Below are 24,379 nucleotides of genomic sequence, written 5' to 3' on the forward strand. Positions count from 1 at the left end.
GTAAAAACCCAAAGCAAAAAGGAGACTCTCTCTTTTCCTTTCCAAGTCTCCCAGAACCTTGGTATCTGCACTCTCTCTATATCTTTAATAAACTCTGCTCCCACTTCCTCCCAGCTTGTATTTGATTTCTAGGATCTCTTGGCTGCTCCTACAGGACTCCATCTGGGTCCTCCAACCCAGCCGGCCGCATCAAAGTGCAACCGAGAGTCAGGCATTCACTAGAGTTATTGAAAGAAGTGACACTCCAGTCACAAAGCCAATTAAAGTGAGCGTTGCCCAAGTGGCCAAGTGGAGACAAGGCTCGGCGTATCCTGAAGAAGTGACTTTCCAGAATAGACCAGCAAGGGCAGAGTGAGATTGAAACACAAAGAGCTGATTCATTGAACCTGGAAGATGTCAAGTTAACTATCTTGAGAAATCAATCCTCTGCTAATTCCTTAAGGAGGGGTAGCTCTTAACATTTACAGCATGTCGTCCTGTGAAATCTCACGATATGGGGCATATATATTTGCCTACATGAACCAAATAGGAAGATATATTGAGCCTTCATCCCAGAACGTAGATAGCAAAATCTTAGTTACTTTTTTATAAAATCTGGGGTTGAAGAAACCCTCAAGGCATCATAGACAGATATGTAAACTGGATAAAATGTGACCTCATTGCAGACAGACTTGGTTGCAGTGCCCAGAATGACAAATCGGTTAAGAAGTTCCCTGATAGTAAAGAATGAGACTATTTCTCCCTGGGTTTGCCACACACAGCCCCGAAAGAGACAAAGGGTAGAAAGTACCTAAGATATAAGAACAATGTAAGTATAGGGGTGTCTGGGTGGCTCAGTCGGTTTAACAGCCAACTTGGTTTCTTTCAGCTCAGGTCATGATCTCAGGGTTCTGGGATCCACTCACACATTGGGCTCCACACTGGGCAGGGCGTCTGCTTGAGATTCTCTCTCTCCCTCTGCCTCTGCCCCTCTCCCTGCTCATACCCGCTCACTCTCTCCCTCACTTGCTCTCTCAAATAAATAAATAAATCTTTTTTTTAAAAAAAGAACATTTTAAGTGGGAAAAAAAAGGAAAAGAAATTTTATTTGACTTTGATTTACACAAATTGAGAGAAACTAACTCAGAAAGCGCTGCTTACAAAATCAAGCTTGGGAGTCCAGCCTGGTGCATTTCTGACTCAACCACAGATTTATTAACTTATCTTGACTAGTTATTCTGCTTCTCCAAACACCAATTATCACAAAATAACATCAAATCTTACAGAGCTCTGGTGAAGTTTAAATGAGATGACAAGTTCTTAGTAGAGAGCCAGCAAATAATACTCACCCATTAACCATCCATTAAATGTCAAGTTTCTTCTACTTCTGCATCAGAACAATTTGGTCCACATTCTGGATCAAGAGTCCAAATAAGCCTAACATGCAAATCACAATGGTTGTTATAGCAATTGAGTTCTATAACTTTATAAACAGCAGTGTGTTCTCAGGTATCTTTTGGAACATTTGTGAAAATCAAAAGGAGGAATCAATGATACCAAAGATGATACGACATTGCTTTTTACTTGTTCTTGCATTTCAAAGCACTTTTTAATAGATTTTATTTATTTATTTGAGAAAGAGAGAGTGAGTACAAGTTGGGGGGCAGAGACAGAGGGAGAGGGAGAAGCAGACTCCCCACTGAGCGAGGAGTCTGATGAGGGGCTTGATCCCAGGACCCCAGAATCATGACCTGACCCGAAGGCAGACACTTAACTGACTGAGCCACCCAGGGGTCCCTCAAAGCACTTTTACACCTGTTACACTTTTACACCTGTTACACCATTTAGAAGGATTTCAAATAAATCAGGAGGCTTGGAACATGTTTGATCATTCTGTTTTACAGATTATATGAGTTGATTCAAAGCATATATAAAGTCCAGAAACTCAAAAACTCAAAATAACTTAGCAAAAGCCACTGTCAGTAAACAGTAAAGCTGGAGGTAAAATAGAAATGAGAGGAAGACACTAGCAATTTCTGTGAGCTCATCTAAGAATTCTGAGTTCCATCTCACAGATGGGGCACTTGAAGCTCAGAAAGGATAAGCACAGTGTTCCGGTCTCTGGAGTCACTCTCCTTGGGTTCAAATCCCAGCTCCTACTCCTATTAGCTTTGTGACCTTGAACACATAAATTTAAATTCATCAGCAAATTGGGGCTAAAGTTAGTCTGTCTATTCATGCACCGCTAGAAAGCTTAAATGAAGTATTTCTTTTTTTTCAAGATTTTATTTTTATTTATTTGAGAGAGCACGAGAGCATGAGCAGGGGGAGGGACAGAGGGAGAAGCACACTTTCCTGCTGAGCAAGGTACCCAACAGTGTAGGGTTTGATCTCAGGACCCCAGGATCCTGACCTGAGCTGAAGGCAGATGTTTAACTGACTGAGCCACCCAGGTGCCCCTAAATGAAGTATTTCATTTAAAACTCTAGAGCAGCACCAGGCATGTGGCAAGAGCTTCATAAACATCAGCTGTTGTCAGTGTTATTTTATTTCCAGTGCCCATGGCAGGCCTTCCTTCTAAAGCAGCAGTTCCCAGAGTGCAGTCTCTGATCAGCAGCACTGACATAATCTGGGCACTTGTCAGAAAGTTAAAAAAAAGCAAATTCTTAGCCCCATATCAGATCTATTGAATGAGAAATTCTGGGGTAGGACCGGCAATCTGAGTACCAACAACTTTACAGGTGCTAAAGTTTGAGGACCACTTAGAGGGAATTCTGAGCATCTTCCTAGATACCTTCATTTTCCACCTGTAACTGGAAGGAGGAGGAAGGTAGAGGGCCTTCATCCATGCACGTGGTTTAATATACAGATTGAAAAGTCTCTGAGGTCCAGCGTCCCCACCCCTCTCCAGACATGCCTGTGTGTACAAGGTCTTGATTTACAGTTGGAGAAATTCTCCAGTCTCATTTCATATCTATCATAAACTTGCCCAGATTCATGAAAATTGATACATTGTTTCTCATTTACCTACCATATTGGGATTTATGCTACATCAATAAGACGGTTGGGGGAGAAGGGTAAATATCTAACACACCCTCATTAATATTTACTATTCTTCCATTCCTCCTCTGCAATGCTTCCCATGGGAACAGGCTTTAACTACTCTCTCTGGTCTTCTTCCAGGAGGGTGAAGAAACACATATATTATTCCACTGAAAATGCCCTATAAGAAAGATCTCACCTACAGACTAGTATAAAGAAGAGATATGTATCATCAAATTAGAAAGTACAATACAAGGGTGTTTTTTCCCAATAAGTTTTTTGGGGGACGGGGAGAGAGAGGGAAAGCAAAAGCAGGAGGAGGGGCAGAGGGAGAGGGAGAAAGAGAATCTTTTTTTTTTTTTTTTAAAGATTTTATTTGACAGAGAGAGACAGCGAGAGAGGGAACACAAGCAGGGGGAGTGGGAGAGGGAGAAGCAGCTTCCCGGCGAGCAAGGAGCCCGATGCGGGGCTCGATCCCAGGACCCTGGGATCATGACCTGAGCCGAAGGCAGACGCTCAACGACTGAGCCACCCAGGCGCCCCAGAAAGAGAATCTTAAGCAGGTGCCACACTCAGCGCAGAGCCTAACGTGGGGCTCAATCTTACTACCCTGAGATCATGACCTGAGCCAAAATCAAGAATCAGATGTTTAACCGACTGAGCCACCCAGGTGCCAATCCCCCAATAAAAAATTTTTAAATGAGGACTGAAAACTTTAAGTGAACATATAGAGAGAAGGCAGAGGTCCTACTATGATGACCTTGAAAGATATTTGAAGAAGAAACCACTTCAGAATTCAAGACATCTGATTTTCAGTCCCATCTCCAGCAGCAAAAAACTTTGTAGCTTTGAGCTAGTCAATTGTCCATTCTGTTCTCCAGTATCCCTACATGTAGAAACAGGAATTCTTACATTGACTAGTAGCTATCCGCAAGCTTTTAAGGAACAAGTGAAGTTATAAATGACAGGAATATCAAAATACCACCAAGATGCAGGATTTTATTATCTATTTCAGGAAATTAGACAATAAGAAAGGTTTGTATGCAGTAGAAAGATTATAAAATTTGGAGTCAAACTTAGGTAGTACTTAGGTAGACTTACTATATTACCTTGTAAGTCATTTAACACCTCTCCGTCTTATTTTTCACAATATTCCAACACCATTTCCTGGAGCTATTATGATGTATTATTTGATGGCCTAGAATTGTGTGAGGCCCAGAGTGGGTACTCACTGAAGATCAAGTATTATTGAAATGTGTTAAATGTAAATAAAAGGCAATATAATGTAAGGTAAGGTAAATGTTAAATGTAAGGCAAGGGAGGCAGAATAGAGAACTAATGCTGTAATCGCGTTTATAAAAACCTCACTCTCCTACCTCCAGGAGTAGATTACTTATTGTGGAGAGAAACATGAACTGGGGGATGTAAAAAAGAACCTGATTTCTTAATACTTAAAAATGATCTCCTAATGGTATGAGGCAAGAAGTATTCCTGTTTAAACGCTAACATCTTCCCAGGAAAAAACCTAAGAAATGTGAAATCTTGGGAATAATGAATTGGATGACCTTGGGCAAGTTCTTTAAGCTCTTTGAGTCCAATTTCCTTTAAATGGATACTCTGCCTGCCTCCAAAGTTAGTTGCATAGGTCACATATAATCATGTTTTTATAAACTCTGAATATAATGGTGAAAATCCTAACATCATTGGGTTGTTATGGTGGTGGTTGTTGGGGCTGTTGTTATTTTGCCTATTGCCTTAAGAATTCTATAAACAGAAGACAGGACAACATTCTACCTATATTTATAAATTATTCAAGGAGCCGTTGCCAATCTCTCTAGGTTGTCATGATTAGGAACCATAAATCCTTCAGGTATAAAACAGATTATATATTAATAGAAGAAAAATAAATAAAAATCATGACATGACTTTGTAAATGAATAAGATAGACCCACAAGCCTATTGGAATCACGGACTCTGTGGGATGGAAGAGTGTGGCCATTATAAAAAGTGGCCTGCATTTTTCCACTATCCACACCCTTGCAGTAAGAGTCTGCAGTTTCTCTTATTGAAGAGGCAGAGTCATTTTCCTACCCCTCGAATCTTGACTGGCCTTGTGTCTTATTTTGTTCAATGAGATACAGTAAAATTTTAGTTTTAGGAATAGGACCCAAGAGGCCATGAGTTTCTTGTTCTCTTCCATCCCTATTATGACTACATAAACAAATCTGAGCTAACCTGCTAGAATATTAAAGACCTCATGGATGAGCACCCATTTTTCTCAGCCAGTGCCATCCTCAACCAGACTATAGCCAGTCATTCCTGAATATACGGTAGTGCTCAGCCCAGGTCAGCAAAGCCACTTACACCCAGCTCAGCTGATGGCAGACACATGAAGGAGCCCAACCAAGATGAAATAACCATTCAGCTGTCCCCTAGACAACGTGAGCAATAATACATACTTACTGCTTTAAGTCATTGAGTTTTGAAATGGTTGGTTATAAAGCAATTGCTAACTGATACAGGAACTTAAAAACTCTAATCCAATCTCCCACGTGATATTAGAGCCCCATCCCCAGCATACCTGCCAAATGCTTATCTGGCCTTTGTTAGATTGTGATTAGCAACATGTCTTTTTTGATGTATGGGTCCTTTCTTGATATTGGTCATTCCACATCTTGGCAACTCTCACTGATGTAAGGCTTTCCTTTATGTTGAACAAATTTGGTACCCCAGAAACTTCTATCCTTGGACTTAGTCTTCCCCTTGAGGTTGCCCCAGAGAAGTGGAATGGCTCATCTATATTTCACCTAACTGAAAGAATTCTCAATTAAGATTACCACTTGAAGTGTTTTGAGCCAGCCCCGTCTCCCTAGAGGATGAGGAACGTTTGCTTTGTTGTGCCTGTTTTCACTTTATTCCACTTGGTCTGGTTTCACTGTGAAAGGAAAATTAAAACATTCCGGAAAGTGTTTCTTTCACTGTTGAAGCCAAGAGATGTGAGAATCTTCAGAACTAAATCTGTCCTGGTGAAAAGAAGGAAGGCAGCTTCCTCTGGATCAAAGATGAAGAGCTAGCAAAGACAATTGAGGAGGATAACCTGACTCTACCAACCTTTGAGAGGTGAGCCGGCCATCTAGACTGCTAAGGTTCTTCATTAAGCTGCTTTGTGGACCCAGGAGAGAGGAGATGCATTAACAGGTGGGGACTTCTGCTGGCCCATCCGGTGACCACTTCCTAAGCTATGCTAACCCAGGCAGCATCTTTGTAGACCCAGCCTTATCAACCAATCGTTCCAGCATTCCTGTGCTGGGCCCAGTTCTGGACATTCCCTCATTCCGTATCTGGACTGGACAATTTCTCATTCCTTGAATTCACTTCCCTGCTTATTCAATTGGACTTCTGCCTCAGTTTTCTGTCTAGCATTCTACTTTCCAATCCTCAGCCTACTTTGTTTCCCTCATACATGGGACCTCGTTTTTTTCACCTTCATACCTATAACCAGAGCTAGAGTCTGCTGCTGAATTGAATAAATATCTTCAAATTAAGACTTCGTGATGATGTGAGTACAATTTCACCAATATCTGGGAACACATTTGCCAGCATTAATGTAGAGCGATTAAAAGTAACAGGATATGGAGAGAAACAGAGAAGTTTCTACCACTTTTATGTTACCTGTGGCAAGTTACTTGACCTCTCCAATTATTCAGATCCCTCTTTTTTTTTAAGATTTATTTATTTATTTATTTATTTATTTATTTATTTATTTAAGATAGAGAGCACTTGCACAAGTGGGGGATGGAGCAGAGGCAGAGGGAGAGAGAATCCTCAAGCAGACTCCCCGCTGAGCATGGAGCCCGACATGGGGCTTGATTCCACAACCCATGATATCATGACCTGAGCAGAATCCAAGAGTTGGACACTTAACCGACTGAGCCACCCAGGTGCCCCAGATCCCTCTTTTGTTAAGTAAGACACAGTAAAGAGTAAATGTGATACTGTAGGTAAATCTCCTAGAAAAGAAAATAGATATTCAATATCTGAGAGCTGATGTTGATATCAGTATTAGAATTATTACTAATATTGATATTATATAGATTAACCTTTCAGAAATAAATCAAAGCTATTTATTTTTTTTAATATTTTGTTTATCTATTTGAGAGAGAGAGAGCACAAGTTGGGGGGAAGAGCAAAGGGAGAGGGAGAAGCAGACTCCCCGCTGAGCACTGAGCCCAACATGGGGCTCGATCCCAGGACCCCGAGATCATGGCCTGAGCCGAAGGCAGCTGCTTAACTGACTGAGCCACCCAGGTGGCCTAAATCAAAGCTATTTATAATCCCAAAGCTTTCAGTCCTGGTTTTTCCCTTTTTCAAAAGGGAAAGCCAAGACTGTCTCAAACCTGAGCTCATTTGAGTCCCAGTGAATTTAGTGGATGAAGGGTATACCTGGAGAATGGTAGGCTCCTACAAAGATACTGCATTGTGTGGAATCAAGGCAGCTAAGTGCTACTTTTTCCCAAAATTACTCAGAGTCCTCTGCGAGTCACAGTGGAATACTGGGGTAATACCTTGTACTTCAGGCTTTCCAAGAATCAGGAACGTGCAAACAATAAACATGCCCACAATAAGTTTCATCAAATTAAAGCCCAGTCATATGAGTGGTGGGGTTCCAGCTTAGCAACCCATATTAACTCTAAAATTTATATTGAGACATGCCTAAAGACAGCTCAAGGACTACAGAGAGACCTGGGAGGGAGTTATTTGCTGAAGGACCAAGAGGCATCATGGAATATAATTTGTCTGGAGGAAAAGAGAGTGGGAACACGTGTGTCTACTCCAAGGCAATGGGACAGCGACAAGGGATTGTAATGATTCCCGAATACAGCTCAGGAAATATTTTAAAATGTCTGATAGCCTAGCTTTCATGAACACACTCCTGACTTTTATTAAAAAAAAAGAAAAAAGAACTGCGATTAAAGAAAGAAACGAGCATGGACCATTGGAAGAACAAATAACAAGAGCACATTCACCAATTTCTAGAGAAGGGGTGCCTTCAGCAGAAGTGGGAGACCCCAAGGCTTCCCTCTGCACCCCTGGCCATGTCCCTGATAATGCAGGTATGTGACTTCTTTTAGTTTTTCAGCTTTATTGAGATATACTTGTGGTAATCATTTTACAGTACCTAAGTGTATCAAATTAACATGTTATACACCTTAAACTCACACAATGTTACATTTGCATTAATCATTGTTTTACATATCTGAGGTGATTACCTACAGATACCTTATCAATAATATAAATGAATACTATAACTTTTATTATTTTTCCTGATTATATGAACATATGTTCTTTATAATGTTGTAAGAATAAAGAAAATTATAAATAAGTTGGTTAGCATTTTTAAATTTGCTTTTAAAAATAAACTGAGGGCTGCTGGAGTGGAGGGGGATGGGAGGGATGGGGTGGCTGGGTGATGGACATTGGGGAGGGTATGTGCTATGGTGAGCACTGTGAATTGTGTAAGACTGACGAATCACAGACCTGTACCCCTGAAACAAATAATACATTATACGTTAAATAAATAAATAAATAACAGTAATATGACATTTTTCTGTATAAACAGGATAGAGGAGACTTCCAGAATTACAGTACAGTGACCAATAAGATTTAAAGTAAGACAACCTTTATTTTTAGTAGAAATTCATAAATAGTAATGTCCATGTACCAAAAACATTGAGCACTTTCAAGATAAAGAAAAAACTAGATTGGATTGAAGAAAGTGTCAACATGACCAATACTTTGCCACATCTCAAGAAACAAGATGCTTAGGAATTGTGAACAGGTACCCACACAATCTCTGAGAGAAGCCCTCTTATCATTCCCTTCACGGAAAATATACAGCCCTCAGTGGCAAAGAGGGAGACAAAGAAGAATCAGGGACAGGAGAGAAAATACCATAATCCAAAAGATTCTGAAAATGGATGATGAGGAGAAAAAGGAGGAAACTTTCACATCCTTAAATTAATTTTTTCAAGAGTCAAGAGGACTTTATGGGTGCCAGGTGGCTCAGATGGTTAAGCATCTGACTCTTGGTTTCAGCTCAGATCATGATCTCAGGGTCCTGGGATTGAGCCCCACGTCAGGCTCCATGCTCAGCAGGGAGTCTGCTTAAGATTCTCTCTCTCCCTCTCCCTCTGCCCTACCGCCCACTCATACTTTCTCTCTCTCTCTCTCTTTAAAATAAATATTTTTTAAAAAAGAGTCAAGAGGTCTTTAAATCTTTAAAACAAGAACTTGCAGTCATAAAAAAGGAAACAATTTCATTCCAGGAAAGACTAAAGGAGGTGAAAAGCACATTTATCATAGTAAAAGAAAAATGGAATTAGTAAACGTTAGTTTGGACTGAGAGAACGAGTCCACAAATTGCACCCGAATTCAAATTCAAAAATGAAGCCAAGATGGGATTCACAGTAGAACACAAATTACATGAAAGACAGAAGAAAGTTAATAGTTTTAATAAAATGATAATAATGACAAAGAATTTCCCCAGCTTAAAGAAAAATACAAGGCCTGCATATGAAAAGTACACACCAGGCGATATTAATAAAGAACACTAATCCCATAACACAACTGGTCCTGATTCTTTTTAATTTCCAAGTATAAATAAGAAAAGTGTCCTTCAACCACTTAGGAAGGAAAAAACAAAGCAAAACCATTTCTCTACAGAGGATCACAGGTTAATTTGGCCTCAGAATGCACTTCTACCACAAGTGAGCTTTTATGCGTTTCAATATAATATATTCTTCAGCCCTGCTTTAATTATGCATGATTTCCAGTCACTCAGCTCACCTCTCAGAGAATTGTTAGAGCTTCAGAAACCCAGGATGTCTCAAACAGTGTGAAAAGTAGTTGGAATGCACAGCTGAACAGTGCCTATCTTCCTTCTCAAGGAGTTCACGGAAGACTGGGAGTTAGAAACATAGACAAAGATAAAACCAAGGGCAGAACGCAAAGAGGAAGATAGGTCAATGGGATGGAGAGTAATGGTATCTGATCAGATGGGGGACGGGGGTGGGAGGGTGGAGGGAAAATTCTGACACATGTGATGCCTGAGCTGCATTTAAAAATAGGCAATGAATGAATGAATGAATTAATTAAAAGTAGGTGTGAAGGTTAATCAAAGAGGGCACCAGCAAAGGGAGGGCAGCCCACACGGAACAAGCCTGAGTGTCACTGGAGGTTGAGCTCAAAGAAGTAAGCTGTTTGATGGAGGGTTCTTAATTATGCCCAGAATTCACTAAACCTCTCTAAACCTCCATTTCCTCATCTATAAAACAAAGACAATGCTAGTATTTTTGTGAAAATAAATGAATGTAACCTTCTAAGACTAGTACCTGGCACTCGGCAAGTATTTGATGCTCTTACAGTGATGGTGGGGGTACTCTTTTCATTTCCATCATCAACATCTTCAGCCTCATCCTCACCGTCCAGTCCAGCAGATGTAGATAGTTTTATTTGAATTCCACCATTTCCATTTCCTGGTTAACCTTTAGCAGGTTGATCTATTTCTCTGTGCCACAATGTCCATCTTGAAAACAGTATGAAAGTTCCTCAAAAAGTTAAAAATAGAAATACCTATGACCCAGCAATTGCACTACTAAATATTTATCCAAAGGATACAAACATAGTGATTTGAAGGGGCACCGGCATCCCAATGTTTATAACAACGTCCCCAATAGCCATAATATGGAAAGAACTCAGATGTCCATTGACAGATGAATGGATAAAGAATATATACACACAATAGAATATTATTCAGGCATCAAAAAGAATGAAATCTTGCCATTTGCAACTACATGCATGGAACTAGAGGGTATTATGCTAAGCAACATAAGTCAGTCAAAGAAAGACAATTATCATATGATTTCACTCATATGTGGAATTTAAGAAACAAAAGAGATGAACAGGGCACCTGGGTAGCTCAGACGGTTAAGCGTCTGCCTTCGGCTCAGGTCACGGTCCCGGGGTCCTGGGATCGAGCCCCGCACTGGGCTCCCTGCTGAGCAGGGAGCCTGCTTCTCCCTCTCGCTCTGCCTGCCGCTCCCCCTGCTTGTACTCTCTCTCTCTCTAATAAAAAATTTTTTTAAAAATCTTAAAAAAAAAAAGAAATGAACATAGGGGAAGGGAAGGAAAAATAAAATCAGATAAGAACAAAGAGGGAGGCAAACCATTAAAGGACTCTTAACTATAGGAAACAAACTGAGGGTGGCTGGATTTTGGGAGGTGAGTGAGGAGATGGAGTAACTGGGTAATGGGCACTAAGGAGGGTACTTCGTGTAATGAGCACTAGTGAATCACTAAATTCTATCCCTGAAATTAATAATATACTATATGTTAACTAAATTGAATTTAAATAAAATAAAGCTATGCATGCCTACCTCATGAAATTCCAGGAGAAATTCAGTGAAATAATATATTTAAAGTACCTGACACATAGAGGGGGTTTGAAGGGTACATATCCTTTAAAGTAACAAAGTACTATACAAGTATAAAGATGTAAGTACAAAGAAAGTCAAAAGTTTGTTTGAACCCTATGTCTGAAAAACCAAGACACTACTGGGATCCTACCCAATGTCTTCAAGTGGTTGATCTCTTCAAGCTTACTTTTCTCTGTGCCTCTTTTCATTCTCCTTCCTTAATTCTAAAAGTCAAACACAAAGAACTCCTGGTTCCTCCAGCTCATCAGGATCTCTCTCACTCTGGCCTTCATGTTGGTAATGACCTGGTTTAGAAGAGTCCCCCAAGTCCTCAGCATCCCAGGATTGGATGAGGCACCTCTCCTCAGGCCCAACAGGCCCTTATACGCTCATCACAACATTTACAGGCTGTTTTGTGATTGTCTGATTGATTATTGGCATGCTACATTGGATTAAAGACTTAGTGGTGACAGATTCAGGCTGTTTTGCTCACCATTATAGTACCCAGAACACAGTACAATGTCTACTAAATAGTAGATTCTCCACAAATATTTGTGTAATAAATAATTAAACAAAAGAACTCCTGTTGAGTTTTTATTTTTTGGATAAGAGTAAAATTTTTCTTCAAAAGAATAAAATTTTTTATGTTTGTACACGTCTATAAATTCATCATAAATATGTACTCAAGTCACTCATCTCAAGGTTATATAGTTGTTTTAAGTTCAAACCCTCCACTAAATTTGTGATTTCTTGGGTTTTCTGCCAGTGTTTCTATAATGGCAGGCTTTGATGTTCGGTTTTCTTTTATTTTTAGTAATAATTACTAAGTACTAAGTTTTATTACTTATGCTTTCACAAATGTTCTATATGTTATTGATTCTTTTACTGAAATGTTCTTTTAAATGTTTTAAACTATTTTAAGATATGTCCCTACACTAAATGAATTTCCTCATCCAGGATGATTTTTCATAGAGATCATATTAATAAAATCAACTTTTATAGAACTATGAGGTGAAAATCAAAAAGTCTTACTATTAGAGGGGTGCCTGGGTGGCTCAGTTGGTTAAGCCAACTCTTGCTGTTGGCTCAGGTTATGATCTCAGGGTCTTGGGATCAAGCCCTACATCAGGCTCCACTCTCAGCACAGACTCTGCCCCTTCTCCCACTGTCCCTCCTTCTACTCACTCTCTCTTTCTCTCTCTCTTTCTCAAAATAAATAAATAAATATTTAAAAGTAACATTAGGTATCCAATAGTATTGTTGTCTGTGTACTTTCTCCTCTATAGCTGTTATTTTTTCTCTAATAATAATCATCTTTCCCTTACATTTTGGTAGAACTGCTCAAGTTTGCTTCCCACATTTTGTGTGTTACCATCACTTTGCCCCTGCACTATCTCCTATAGGGATTTTAGCTCTGATGTTGAATTGTTGGTTTCTTTGTGGCCCTTCCCTGTCTCGGCTCTCTTGTCTTCCCAGTCTGCTGTCTTTGTATGTCGACTAGTTCTCTGCTTAAGCCTTTCTGCTCCTGCTTTATAGAGGTCATCATTTCCTGCATTCAATCAAAGTATTTAGTTTCCTAACACTTTCCTCCAGTTGTTGTAAAAATATATATATAATATATTGGTATGCGTGAAGATATCCTCGGTGTTCAGGATATTTTTTTTCACTTGTTCTGCAGTACATTTCATGTTTATTTTCCACTTTGTTCACTTTCAAGTGCGATGAGATTTATCTATACTGTATTGCCGTACTGTGTATCTATACATTAAATGTTTGCCAGCCCTAGTTTCCAGGCACTGTTCATTTGGGAGATAGTTAAATGCCATTCTCAAAGAAGAAATGGAGATAATGCACCTCCAAAGTCACCTGTAAGTGTGCTCGACAGAGACTGCAGCTTTTCCTATGCCCACTATCTGGTTCATTGTCCTTTGAACAAATGGACTACAGTGGGGACAAAAATCACAGAATAACCCTGCTAACAAGTCTCTTTTTCTGTTCCCACCCATGAGTCTTAAATGAAGTGTTTCATCTTCCAAATACTGTATATCAGTGCCAATTGTCTTTTTGGTTTTTAGCCGTAGTTGTTTTTTTATGGTTTTGTTTGTTTGTTTTTAATGAGTGAGGGAATGGGTATAGTCCAAGAGCAAAGCAATGTTGAGCAGATTACTGTCTCCTAGGATCTCTGTTAGGTATTGAAAACCCCACGATGAACACAATAGACATAACCTCTGCCCTCCTTAAGTCCATAATTTACCTAAGATCCAGTTATTAAACACATACAAATGTGATATGTTCCACCTATACTAGGGAGAGCTAACTATAGACAAAGAAGAACAAAATGGAAATGATGGGAATGGTAGCTTCATGGTGACAGCTTTTAATAGAATATTCTACATAAAAGAGAGAGCTCCTTTTTTCGTTGGTTTAAACTTTACATTTCAGAGCCACAGACCATAAACTAAAGAATTTTCTATTTTTTTTGGTAGAAGGGTAAATGTGATGTTTCTATTGACTATATAGGGACTTGTTAAAAAATGTTTTTTTTTATTTTAATCTCTGGTAATTTGTTAAAAGTAATTTGGATTCCAGTAATTTTTAACAGTTTTAAAATTTGATGCTGTTGACAAGTTTTATCTTTTTTAAATGCATTTTCATAGATATTTTTAGTGAAAAATTGGAAGTAACTGCAGCAAGGAGTGATAGCTAGAATCCATTTTAAAATTAAAGTGAGAAGTCATTTCAAGAGATGTTTAAGAGGCCAATTCTACAGGGACTGGTGATAGATTAAATTGAGACAGGGAGCAGTTTAACAAGACTCAGGTTTTGGCAAATAAATATATGGATGTAAGCTCTAGGAAAAAGCCTATGCTAGAAATAAGAACTTAAAAGTCATGTCCCAGTCAGTTGCCATCTGAAAGTGGAAAGTCAAGAATAGAAGACCCCAAAGCATTTACTCTTCTCATGTGGTGAGTCTTGAAATATGTCAAAAGATAACCCAATGTTATGCTGAGCGAAATAAGTCAATCAGAGAAAGGCATGTATCATATGACCTCACTGATATGAGAAATTCTTAATCTCAGGAAACAAACTGAGGGTTGCTGGAGTGGGGGGTCAGGTGGAAGGGATGGGGTGGCTGGGTGATAGACATTGGGGAGGGTATGTGCTATGGTGAGTGCTGTGAATTGTGCAAGACTGTTGAATCACAGATCTGTACCTCTGAAACAAATAATGCAATATATGTTAAGAAAAAAAAAAAGAAGAAGATAGTAGGAGGGGAAGAATGAAGGGGGGAATCGGAGGGGGAGATGAACCATGAGAGACGATGGACTCTGAAAAACAAACTGAGGGTTCTAGAGGGGAGGGGCGTGGGAGGATGGGTTAGCCTGGTGATGGGTATTAAAGAGGGCACGTTCTGCATGGAGCACTGGGTGTTATGCACAAACAATGAATCATGGAACACTACATCAAAAACTAATGATGTAATGTATGGTGATTAACATAACAATTAAAAAAAGTAAAAGAAAAGATAACCCAAGTGAACCGAATTTTGCTCTGTGTGGCACAACTTACACTTTTTAAAACAGCAATAATGACTGAATTTCTCCCCTACCTTCCAAGGGTCTCTCACATCACCCATTTTTTCCTTAACCACAGCCACTGTTCAAATAGAATCCCATTCACCTTGAATTCTCGTGTGCTTTATTAATTTGGAATAAGTCGGTTGGTTTCCCAACATTATAAAGTGGGGACTTCAGTGAGGAGGTGACAATTCAGCAGAGCATAGTGCACAATGTAGGGCTCTGGGACTCCCATCCGCTTCTCACCACCTTCCTTCCCTCCTTCCCTTTCATTGTCAGAGTCTCATCTCTTGCCACCCTTATTATTATGACTGTCTCTTATTGGTCTCTCAGAACCTTGCTTTACTCCTTTCTTTTTTTTTTTTTAAGATTTATTTATTTATTTGAGAGAGAGAGAGAACATGAGTGGGGGGAGGAGCAGAGGGAGAGAATCTTTCAAGCAGACTCCACGCTGAGCATGGAGCTGATGTGGGGCTCTATCCCATGACCCATGAGATCATGATCTGAGCTGAAACCAAGAGTCAAACCAAGAGTCAGATGCTTAACCGCTTAATTTACTGAACCACCCAGATGCCCTTACTCCTTTCTAATCCATTCTTCATCACCTATTAGATTTACTCATTTGTTTTTCCTGAAGTGGAATAACAAGCTCAAGGCTTGGTTCTCACCTTAATCTTCAGGGAAAATCACAACCTTCCCCAGAGTCTTCCTCCACAAAAATGGGAAAATTTGGTTTGCCTTGCCTTGCATCCTTCATAATGGAAAAGAGTAAAGGAGACAAGGTATATGAAAGTAAACACAAATTCTGCACATATGATGGTATGTTACACTAGTTGGAGTAATACTAGCAGTGTAAGAGAAACTCTGGCAGCTTAATAGCTTATCAAAGTAAGATTTATTTTTCCCTCCAATGAGTAGGACTTACATTGATCCAGGGTCTCTGGCTTCTTTCTACCCAGCTTTCCCCAGCACCTCATAATTCTTCACTCTGCCAGCAAACAAGGGAAGGGACAGGAAGAATCACCCATGGGAGGCTTTTAAGGGCAAAGATTGCAAATCATGTATATCACTTCCGATCCTATCCAGTTAACCAGAATTCAGTCACATGGCCATACTTAACTGGAGGTTGGGAAATTTTGTTTAGCTGTTTACATAGAATGAGAAAGAAATGGACTTTGATGAACACACAACAATCTGCCATTTCATGACATTCCTATAATTCTACTGGGTGAAGGGGGTACCAATATAATAAATATCTGTCTTAAAGAAAGTCAGTCATTGGGATGACCCAAACATACAAATGACCAACTAGAATTTAAGATAAAATAAATGCTAAGTTTTAGGTTCAAAGTGCTAAGGACTTAGAGTACACCAGGACTTACTAAGAGCCTAACTGCCATAGCCATTTCTGTGTACTTATTTATTATATACCATCCTTATATTTATAGAAGGGAAACACTCAGGTTCAATTAAGTTGTATTAGTCACCAAAATCCAAATGACTATGTATAATGGCAGATCTGCACTCAAGCCCAAGATGAAGGAGTGATTGATTTTGCCTGGGGATTTGAGGGAAGAATGTTTGATGGAAGAAACATTTCGAATTGGTCCTGAAGGACAAGTACATAACTGACAGAGTGAAAAATTTTTAAAGTAAATCAGAATTTATTACTCCCAGCTTAAAAACCACTGATGCTTCCATCACACTTGGAATGTAATCCAAACTGCTACTTGCGTTGACTTGCAAACCTATGTATCTGGTTTGGGACCACCCCTATGAACTCATCTTGTCCCCCCACCTTGTCATCACCATTCTAGTCCCTGACCCATTGTCAATAACTCAGTTGACTGTTTCCTTTGCCTGGAATGCTCTTGCTCTTGTCCCCCCACCTTGTCATCACCATTCTAGTCCCTGACCCATTGTCAATAACTCAGTTGACTGTTTCCTTTGCCTGGAATGCTCTTGCTCTTGCTTTCCTCTTTTTCCTCCTCCGGTATTTCTTAGCCTGGATTCAAAGACAGCCGAAAACTCCTAAGAGAGCCTTTCCCTGACACTTCATTGTTCTCTATTATCTCACTCTGTTGTAATTCTCTTCCCAACATTTATCATTATCTGATATCTCTCTCTCTCCCCCTCTCTACTTACTCCCTCCCTCCCTCTCTTCCTTCTTCTTTCTACTCTCTGCCATCAGAATGCAAACACCTTGAAAACATGAAGCTTCTCTATCTTGTTCACTGCCAAACCAAAACAATATGGCTCAAAATGGCTTGCTAAATAAATGAGTCCTGTTTCGACAGGTTGAGAAATGGGGGGAATAAAGATATTAGAGATTGAAGGTAGCTTCGAGAGCCAAGGCAAGTTGTATATCAATATAAGGGGTTATGTACTTTCAAACCTCACATTTTTCTCTTAAATCTGAATATGACATATTCTTCTTTTGTATAAGACCCGGGTGTCTGTTGGTGGAATATTGTGTGCTGTTGGTGGAAGATTATGTGCAATATCTGGTACTTGTTCTTTCAAAAAAGACTTAATGATGCTTGGGATATTTCTAAAAAGGGCAAGGGCCAGGAGAGGCTGCTGTACAATTCCAGACTAAAAATATCAGGGTTGTTTTGCCTTGAAATATTAGGTTAAGAAGAGGTGGGAACAAAATCTGAAGTGATTTGGAGAAAATAAACATAGTTTTATTCAGTAAAACCCAACATCCTATTTTTCAGACTCCTATTAAACCTTGAGAGAAGACACATTTAGGGCAAATAAAATATCATAACCCTTCATTTGCATAACACTATGTTTATAAAATTTTTTCTTTTTTTTCTAAATATGCACACAACATCTGTATGCTGAGTATAATTATTCCTATTCTATAAATTGAGGATATCAAGGCTCTGAGACGTAGTTTGCCAGAATTTCTTGAGGAAAAGAATCATGTCTAATTTATCCTTTTAATGTTGTTTGTAAATTTAAATAAGAAAGAAGGAAGGAAGGAAGGAAGGAAGGAAGGAAGGAAGGAAGGAAGGAAGGAAGGAAGGAAGGAAGAAGGAAGGACAAATGTCTATTAAATTGAATTGGATAAAACTCATATAAATAAGAAATAGGTTTCCTAAGAATGTCTTGCCACTGGATACCCATTTCTTCATCATTAAAGGTGAAGAGAGGTAATTTACTTTTTTTTTTTTTTTTTTGCTCCAAAGTCCAAAAGGCCCTCAGCCCTGAAAAATAATGAGCAGAATGAACTCAGAAATTTAAATTGCAACCAAAAAGATGTTAACATCTCTAAACTGAGCCTGGAGGAAATTAGTCTTAGAAGGAAGAAGATTGAGAGATCCTTGTTTCAACATCTTGACAAGATGATGGAATAACATAAGATCCTTTTCCTCAAATCAACCCTGTAAAATCTAAGCAAGAGGGAAGCAACAAACCCAAAACTGTTAGTTTTGGTTCTGGCCAAGACTGAGTAAGCACACTTTGTCCTGTCTCTCCCACACCATGCAATGAAAAACCCTGGACAGAATGCACAGAGTAGCTATCTGAAGAATATTTATAAAAATAAAATAAAAGTGGTAACAGGCAGATTGGGGAAGGAAACAGAACTCGAAATAACACCAAACCAGTGATGACTTTCCTCTTTTTCCTCCTCCGGTATTTCTTAGCCTGGATTCAAAGACAGCCGAAAACTCCTAAGTATTCACCAGATGTGAGCTCTGTATTAGTTTGCTAGAGCTGCCAGAACCCAGTAACACACACCGGGTGCCTTAAAAAAAAAGTAGAGATTTATTATCTCACAGTTCTGGAGGATAGAAGTTCAAAATCAAGGTGTCAGCAGTATGGGTTCCTTCTAAGTGTTGTGGAGGAAGGATTTCTTTCAGCCTCTCTTTAGCTTGTGGATGGCTGTCTTTTCACATCATCTTCCTTTTATATGTACTGATGTCCAAACTTCCCTTTTTATGAGGACACCAGTCATGTTAGATTAGCATACCATCCTACTTCAGTGTGGCCTTATCTTAGCAGAACTAATTACATCTGCAATGATCTTATTTTCAAATAAAGTCATGTTCTGAGGTGTGAGGGTTAGGACTTTGACATAGGAATTGAGGGTGGGGGTTCAATTCAACCCATTTAAAAAGATTTAAAAAATAAGATTTAAGGTTTAAAAAACAAACAACAACAAAAAAACACCTTTTCTTTCTGGACCAAGGAGCAGGAAAGAAGGTTCCCATGGGTCAAAGAGAATGGTAGAGTCCCCTGCTTTTGGTTTTGTCTTGTTTTTCCTTCTCTTCCACTCCAGTCTCCAGGCAATCCCATAGCAAATAGTAGTGGGAAGACTGGCAGCCATGACAGGCAGGCACCTACACCTCTAAGGGAGAAGAAGCCATACTGACCAGAAAACTGTGGCACTGAGAGAGTGGGAGGTGTTCCTTCTTATCATTCTATATACCTTGGCTTTTTGGCCCTGATGTAGACTCAGTCTCAGGAAGTACATGGCAGAGCTGGGAACCTACAATATCATTTCTTAGACAGAAAACAAAGGTGGGGGTGGGGTGAGCTGAATGGTTGGATGGGATGGATATTGGGAGCCAGAATGTATCAGGAAAATCACCAAAGGGAAATAAAGGGATCCCATAAAGTCTCTTGGTGAACTCTTGGTCTCACCTTCAAGCTGTGCATTCATGGAGCTTGGTCCTAAATTGCATACAAAAGTCTTTGAGAATTGAACTATGGGATAAATTCCCACCCAGGCCCCAGACTAGCCACCACATGATACACACACGGGACAGATCTAAGTGAGCCTCCAAAGGCTTTGAAAATTAAGACTACATTGGAACCACAACCCAGAGAGAAGACCAGTAAGAATTTGTGGTCTTAAACTAGGATAATTCCCTGCTGAAACAAACAAAAAATATTCCCTATAAGATTTAAATAAGGCTCAGACCCTTGCAATATTGAAACTGTCCAAGATATTATCCAAAATTATAAACAAAAGAATGAGGAAACCATAATATCTTGTAAGAAAGAAAGTCATCAACAGATATTAACGCTGAGATGATAGAGATATTGGAATTATTATAGATAAAGGCTTTAAAGAAATTAATTTAACCATGCTCTGCCAAGTAAGGGTAAACACTTTGGAAATAAAAGAAAGTGGAGCACTTGGGTGGCTCAGTCAGTTAAGCGTCTGACTCTTGATCTCAGCTCAGGTCTTGATCTCAGAGTCCCAAGTTCAAGCCCCATTTTGGGATCCACACTGGGCATGGAGCTTACTTAAGAAAGAAAGAAAAAGAAGAAAAAGAAAGAAAGAGAGAAAGAAAGAGAGGAAGAAAGAAAGAAAGAGAGAAAGAAAGAAAAGAAGGAAGAGAGAGAGAAAGGAAGGAAGAAAGAAAGAAGAAAGGAAGGGAGAGAGAAAGAATAGAAAGGACATATCACTAGATAAATAGAAGTTATAACAAAGAATCAACTGGAAAATGTAGAACTGAAAAATAACACTTTTCACTGAATGGGCTCAGTAGCAAAATAGAGATGACAGAGGAAAAAGTCAGTAAACTTGTTGACAGAGCAATAAAAATTATCCAGTTTTGAAAAACAGAGAAGGAAAATGATTGAAAAAGAAATAGAGCCTTAGGACTGGTGAGACAATACCAAAGAGGCTAAGAGTTATGCCATAAGAACTCCAGATGGAAAAGAGAAAGAGTGTGGGGAAGAAAAATCTCTTAAAGAGATAATGGCTAATATCTTCTCAAATGTGGCCAAAGACTTAAACTTAAGTAATAATTGTAACATTGAATTATTTATTATCGTTGTTGTTATTACTGACATTTATTGAGCACTTTGTCTGTTCTGGGACTTGTTTTAAGTCCTTTACACGCTTATTTAGTCTTCAAGGAGTAACACATAGAAATTCTTGCCCAAGGTCATGGAGGTATTAAGTCGTAAAGACAAGAAACAAATTTAAGTAGTCTGTGTCTGGTGAAAAAGCTCTTAACCACAATGTAACATACTCTCTGGCTCATCTAGTGGGTCAATCTCTCCTCTGCACTTAGATTCTCAATGGCAGTTACTTTGTGTGCTGTACTATGATTTTTTTTCAAGTATGTGTAGTTCTTGGTGTAGTATCTAATATATGGAGGCTCAAAACATTCGAGGGAGAGAAGAAGAAGAACTATAATACAGGGTTGTTTTAGTCTGTCTGGGCTGCTATCACAAAATACCACACACTAGATGGCTTATAAACAACAGAAATTGTTCTGGAGGATGGAAGTCCAAGATCAGGGTGCCAGCATGGTTGGGTGAGGGCTGTTTTCTGATTGCAGACTTCTCGTTATGTCCTCATGTGGCAGAAGGGGTAAAGGAGCTCTCTGAGCCCCCTTTTATAAGGGAACAAATCTTATTCATGAGGCCCCTGACCTCATGATTTAATTCCTTCTCAAAGGTTCCACCTCTTAATACCATCACATTGGCATTAGGATTTCAGCATATGAATTTAAGGGGGGACATAAACACTCAAACCATAACAAGGGTGAAAGTTATTTGTGAACCTGATTTACTATCTAATAAGACGATATTTTTTTAATGACCCTGAGATCACAACCGGAGCCGAAATCAAGAGTTTGTTGCTTAACCAACTGAGCTATCCAAGCACCCCTCTGCTGACACTCTTACATCCCAAATTATCTAGTAGGCTTCTGGTACATATAGCTGCTTAATTTTAAAAATTTTGTAGTTTGATGAAATAGGATAAGACTACACCTTCCATAAAAAAAAAAAAAAAATGGTGTTATAGAAAGATGCCCTGCCTCTAACGCTAACTAGTTTCCTACTCTTAGGAAAGTCAAAAGCCACTTAACCTTTGGAGACTCAGCATCTTTTCTTAAACTAAGGAGCGAACATTCCAGTGCCCAACTAGGGTATATTGTGAAGATTGATGGGGTCATGTCTGTGAAATGCTTTGGAGAGCACTATGCAAATGACATTTCATTTGCTTTAACTCATCAAGAGGCAGACAGGAATAAGCAAAGCATACTAGAGAAAGAGCTTGACAGGCTAGGGGAGGGAGAGACTAACTCCAGCTGGGAGCATTGAAGGTATGTGGGTAAAGACTAAAACAAGCTGGGAAGGAATTGTTTCATTAGAAAGGAGGCCAAGGCCAGAGTTAGAGAGCTGTGTCCTTGCATGGCGAGCTCCCACCGCGGGAACTTACTTCTGACCTCCTCCTTCTCCCTGGAGCTTGGAAGAGATATGATCTCAGGGAATATGCTCAAAATCACTGCAAGCATTTGGAACACTTTGTAATCCCAAGAGAGAGAGAACACCACACAGATGAAAAGCAGAGACGAGGGAGGTTTTGAGATGAGCAGGCTTTTTATAAAATGTCTTTGATTTTTTTATATTTTTTTAATTTTGGGGGAGCTTTTCTTTTCCAAACTGAACCAAATTAGATTCTAGTCCAGTTGGGGAAACTAACAGTTGTGCCTTCTACTCTGCTTTAGCACAGATTTCATGCCAGTGTTTTTCAAACTTCAGTGTGAATATGAATACCTTGAGGAGCTTATTTAAGGAAAAAAAAAAAAAATGACTCCCAGGCTGCATCCCCAGGGCTGTCGATGCAGGGCCTACCTGGAGTTGGACCATAGTTCTTCATTTTGACACGTAACCAGGTGCTCCAGATGTAGATGTCCATTCTAACTGTGGACAAGACCGAAGATCGGTCCATGCCAAAGCTGAGGGCATAGTATTTGGCACTCAAAGTAGTTCCAACATTGCTTAGACTCCCTTCCAAGAACAGCAGCTTTGGGATGTCCAGAGAGGGAGATTTGAAATCCATGTTGGACTTTTCCAAATTGCTTTATTTTATTCTTTGCATTTTCTTCCACTCAGAAGCAAGAGTTTAAAAAACCAGATCTTGGCTTTGCAGATGTTGCTGGCCCAGAGCCACCTGCACCACCCCACCATAGTCAACTCAACCCCATTGAGTCCTTTGACATCCCTGTGGATGGTGAGCCCTTGGGCCATGTTTCCCTTCGAGCTGTTTGCAGACAAAGTTCCAAAGACAGCAGCAAACTTTCATGCTCTGAGCCCTGGGGAAAAAGGACTTGGTTATAAAGGTTTCTGCTTTCACAGGATTATTCTGGGATTTCTGTGCCAGAGTGGTGACATCATATGCCATAACAGAACTGACAACAAGTCCATCTATGGGGAGAAAGCTGATGATGAGAACTTCATCTTGAATATAGGGGTCCTGGCATCTCGTCCATGGCAAAGGCTGAGCCCAACACAAATGGTTCCCAGCTTTTCATCTGCACTACCAAGCCTGAGTGGTTGGATGGCAAGCAGGTGGTCTTTGGCAGGTGAATGAGGACAGGAATATTGTGGAATCCATGGAGCACTCTGGGTCCAGGAATGGCAAGAACAGCAAGAAGATCACCATTGCTGACTGTGGACAAATCTAACAAATTAGACTTGTGTTTTATCTTAACTACCAGACCATTCCTTCTGTAGCTCAGGAAAGCACCCCGTCACCCCCATCTGTTTGAAATATCCTATAATTTTTGTGCTTTTGCTGCCATTCTCTGGGTTCCATGTTTTCCTTACTTCCCTCCAAGTCTAGCTGGATTGCAGAGTTAAGTTTATGATAGTGAAATAAAAACTAAACAACAAAAAAACCAGATCTCATTAGTCAATTTTTACTTTAAATTCACTTAAGACCTTGGCCACTGCACCACCCAGTCCAGGAAGCAGTATGATGGTCTTTAGAAAACAAGTTGAGGACACAGTTTTGTTTTCATACCAAGCCAAATGCAGTATGCAACAGTCTTTTTTTCAATCCCAACCCCCCAAAAAAGAGAGGAAGAAACAATCAAGAACTCAACAAATAAAATGAAATTTACCTCCCTTTTATATTTTGGTGATGAAAAATGTTTCAAAGCCCACGGAACTCTCACAGAAATAATAATTACCTTTTGTTTCCCTGGGGTAAGCATGGGGACATTTGGATTGTAATGGTCTCATCAGAGTTGTATAAACTGCAGCATAAGCAATAAAATTTCCCTGAACATCTGGGCTTTGTCTACCCTTTACAGAGTTTGTGAGCATCACATAAAGAAGACGTTAGGATGTTTTTATTTCAGGCCTTAGGGTGGTAACAGTGGTCCTGTAATGAAGTTACATCAAGTCTGAATCTCCGGAAGTCACCTGTGAAAACTACTCTCGAAGCAGCTCATGGCCTGAAGTCAAAGATGTGCCCAACTGAATCACGTCTTTCCGGGAAAAACTCACTTCTCAGCCCTACAGCTCTGCTTACTCCAGTTC

The 24,379-nt window shown here is 39.6% G+C and overlaps 1 pseudogene; it reads left to right on the top strand.

The window, feature by feature from the left end:
- Positions 1 to 23,541, top strand: part of LOC118519739 (peptidyl-prolyl cis-trans isomerase A pseudogene) — a 123,191-nt pseudogene extending 99,650 nt beyond the window's left edge.
- Positions 23,542 to 24,379: the final 838 nt, after the last annotated feature.

The sequence above is a fragment of the Halichoerus grypus genome, chromosome 5, assembly GCF_964656455.1.
Source record: "Halichoerus grypus chromosome 5, mHalGry1.hap1.1, whole genome shotgun sequence".
NCBI lineage: Eukaryota > Metazoa > Chordata > Mammalia > Carnivora > Phocidae > Halichoerus > Halichoerus grypus.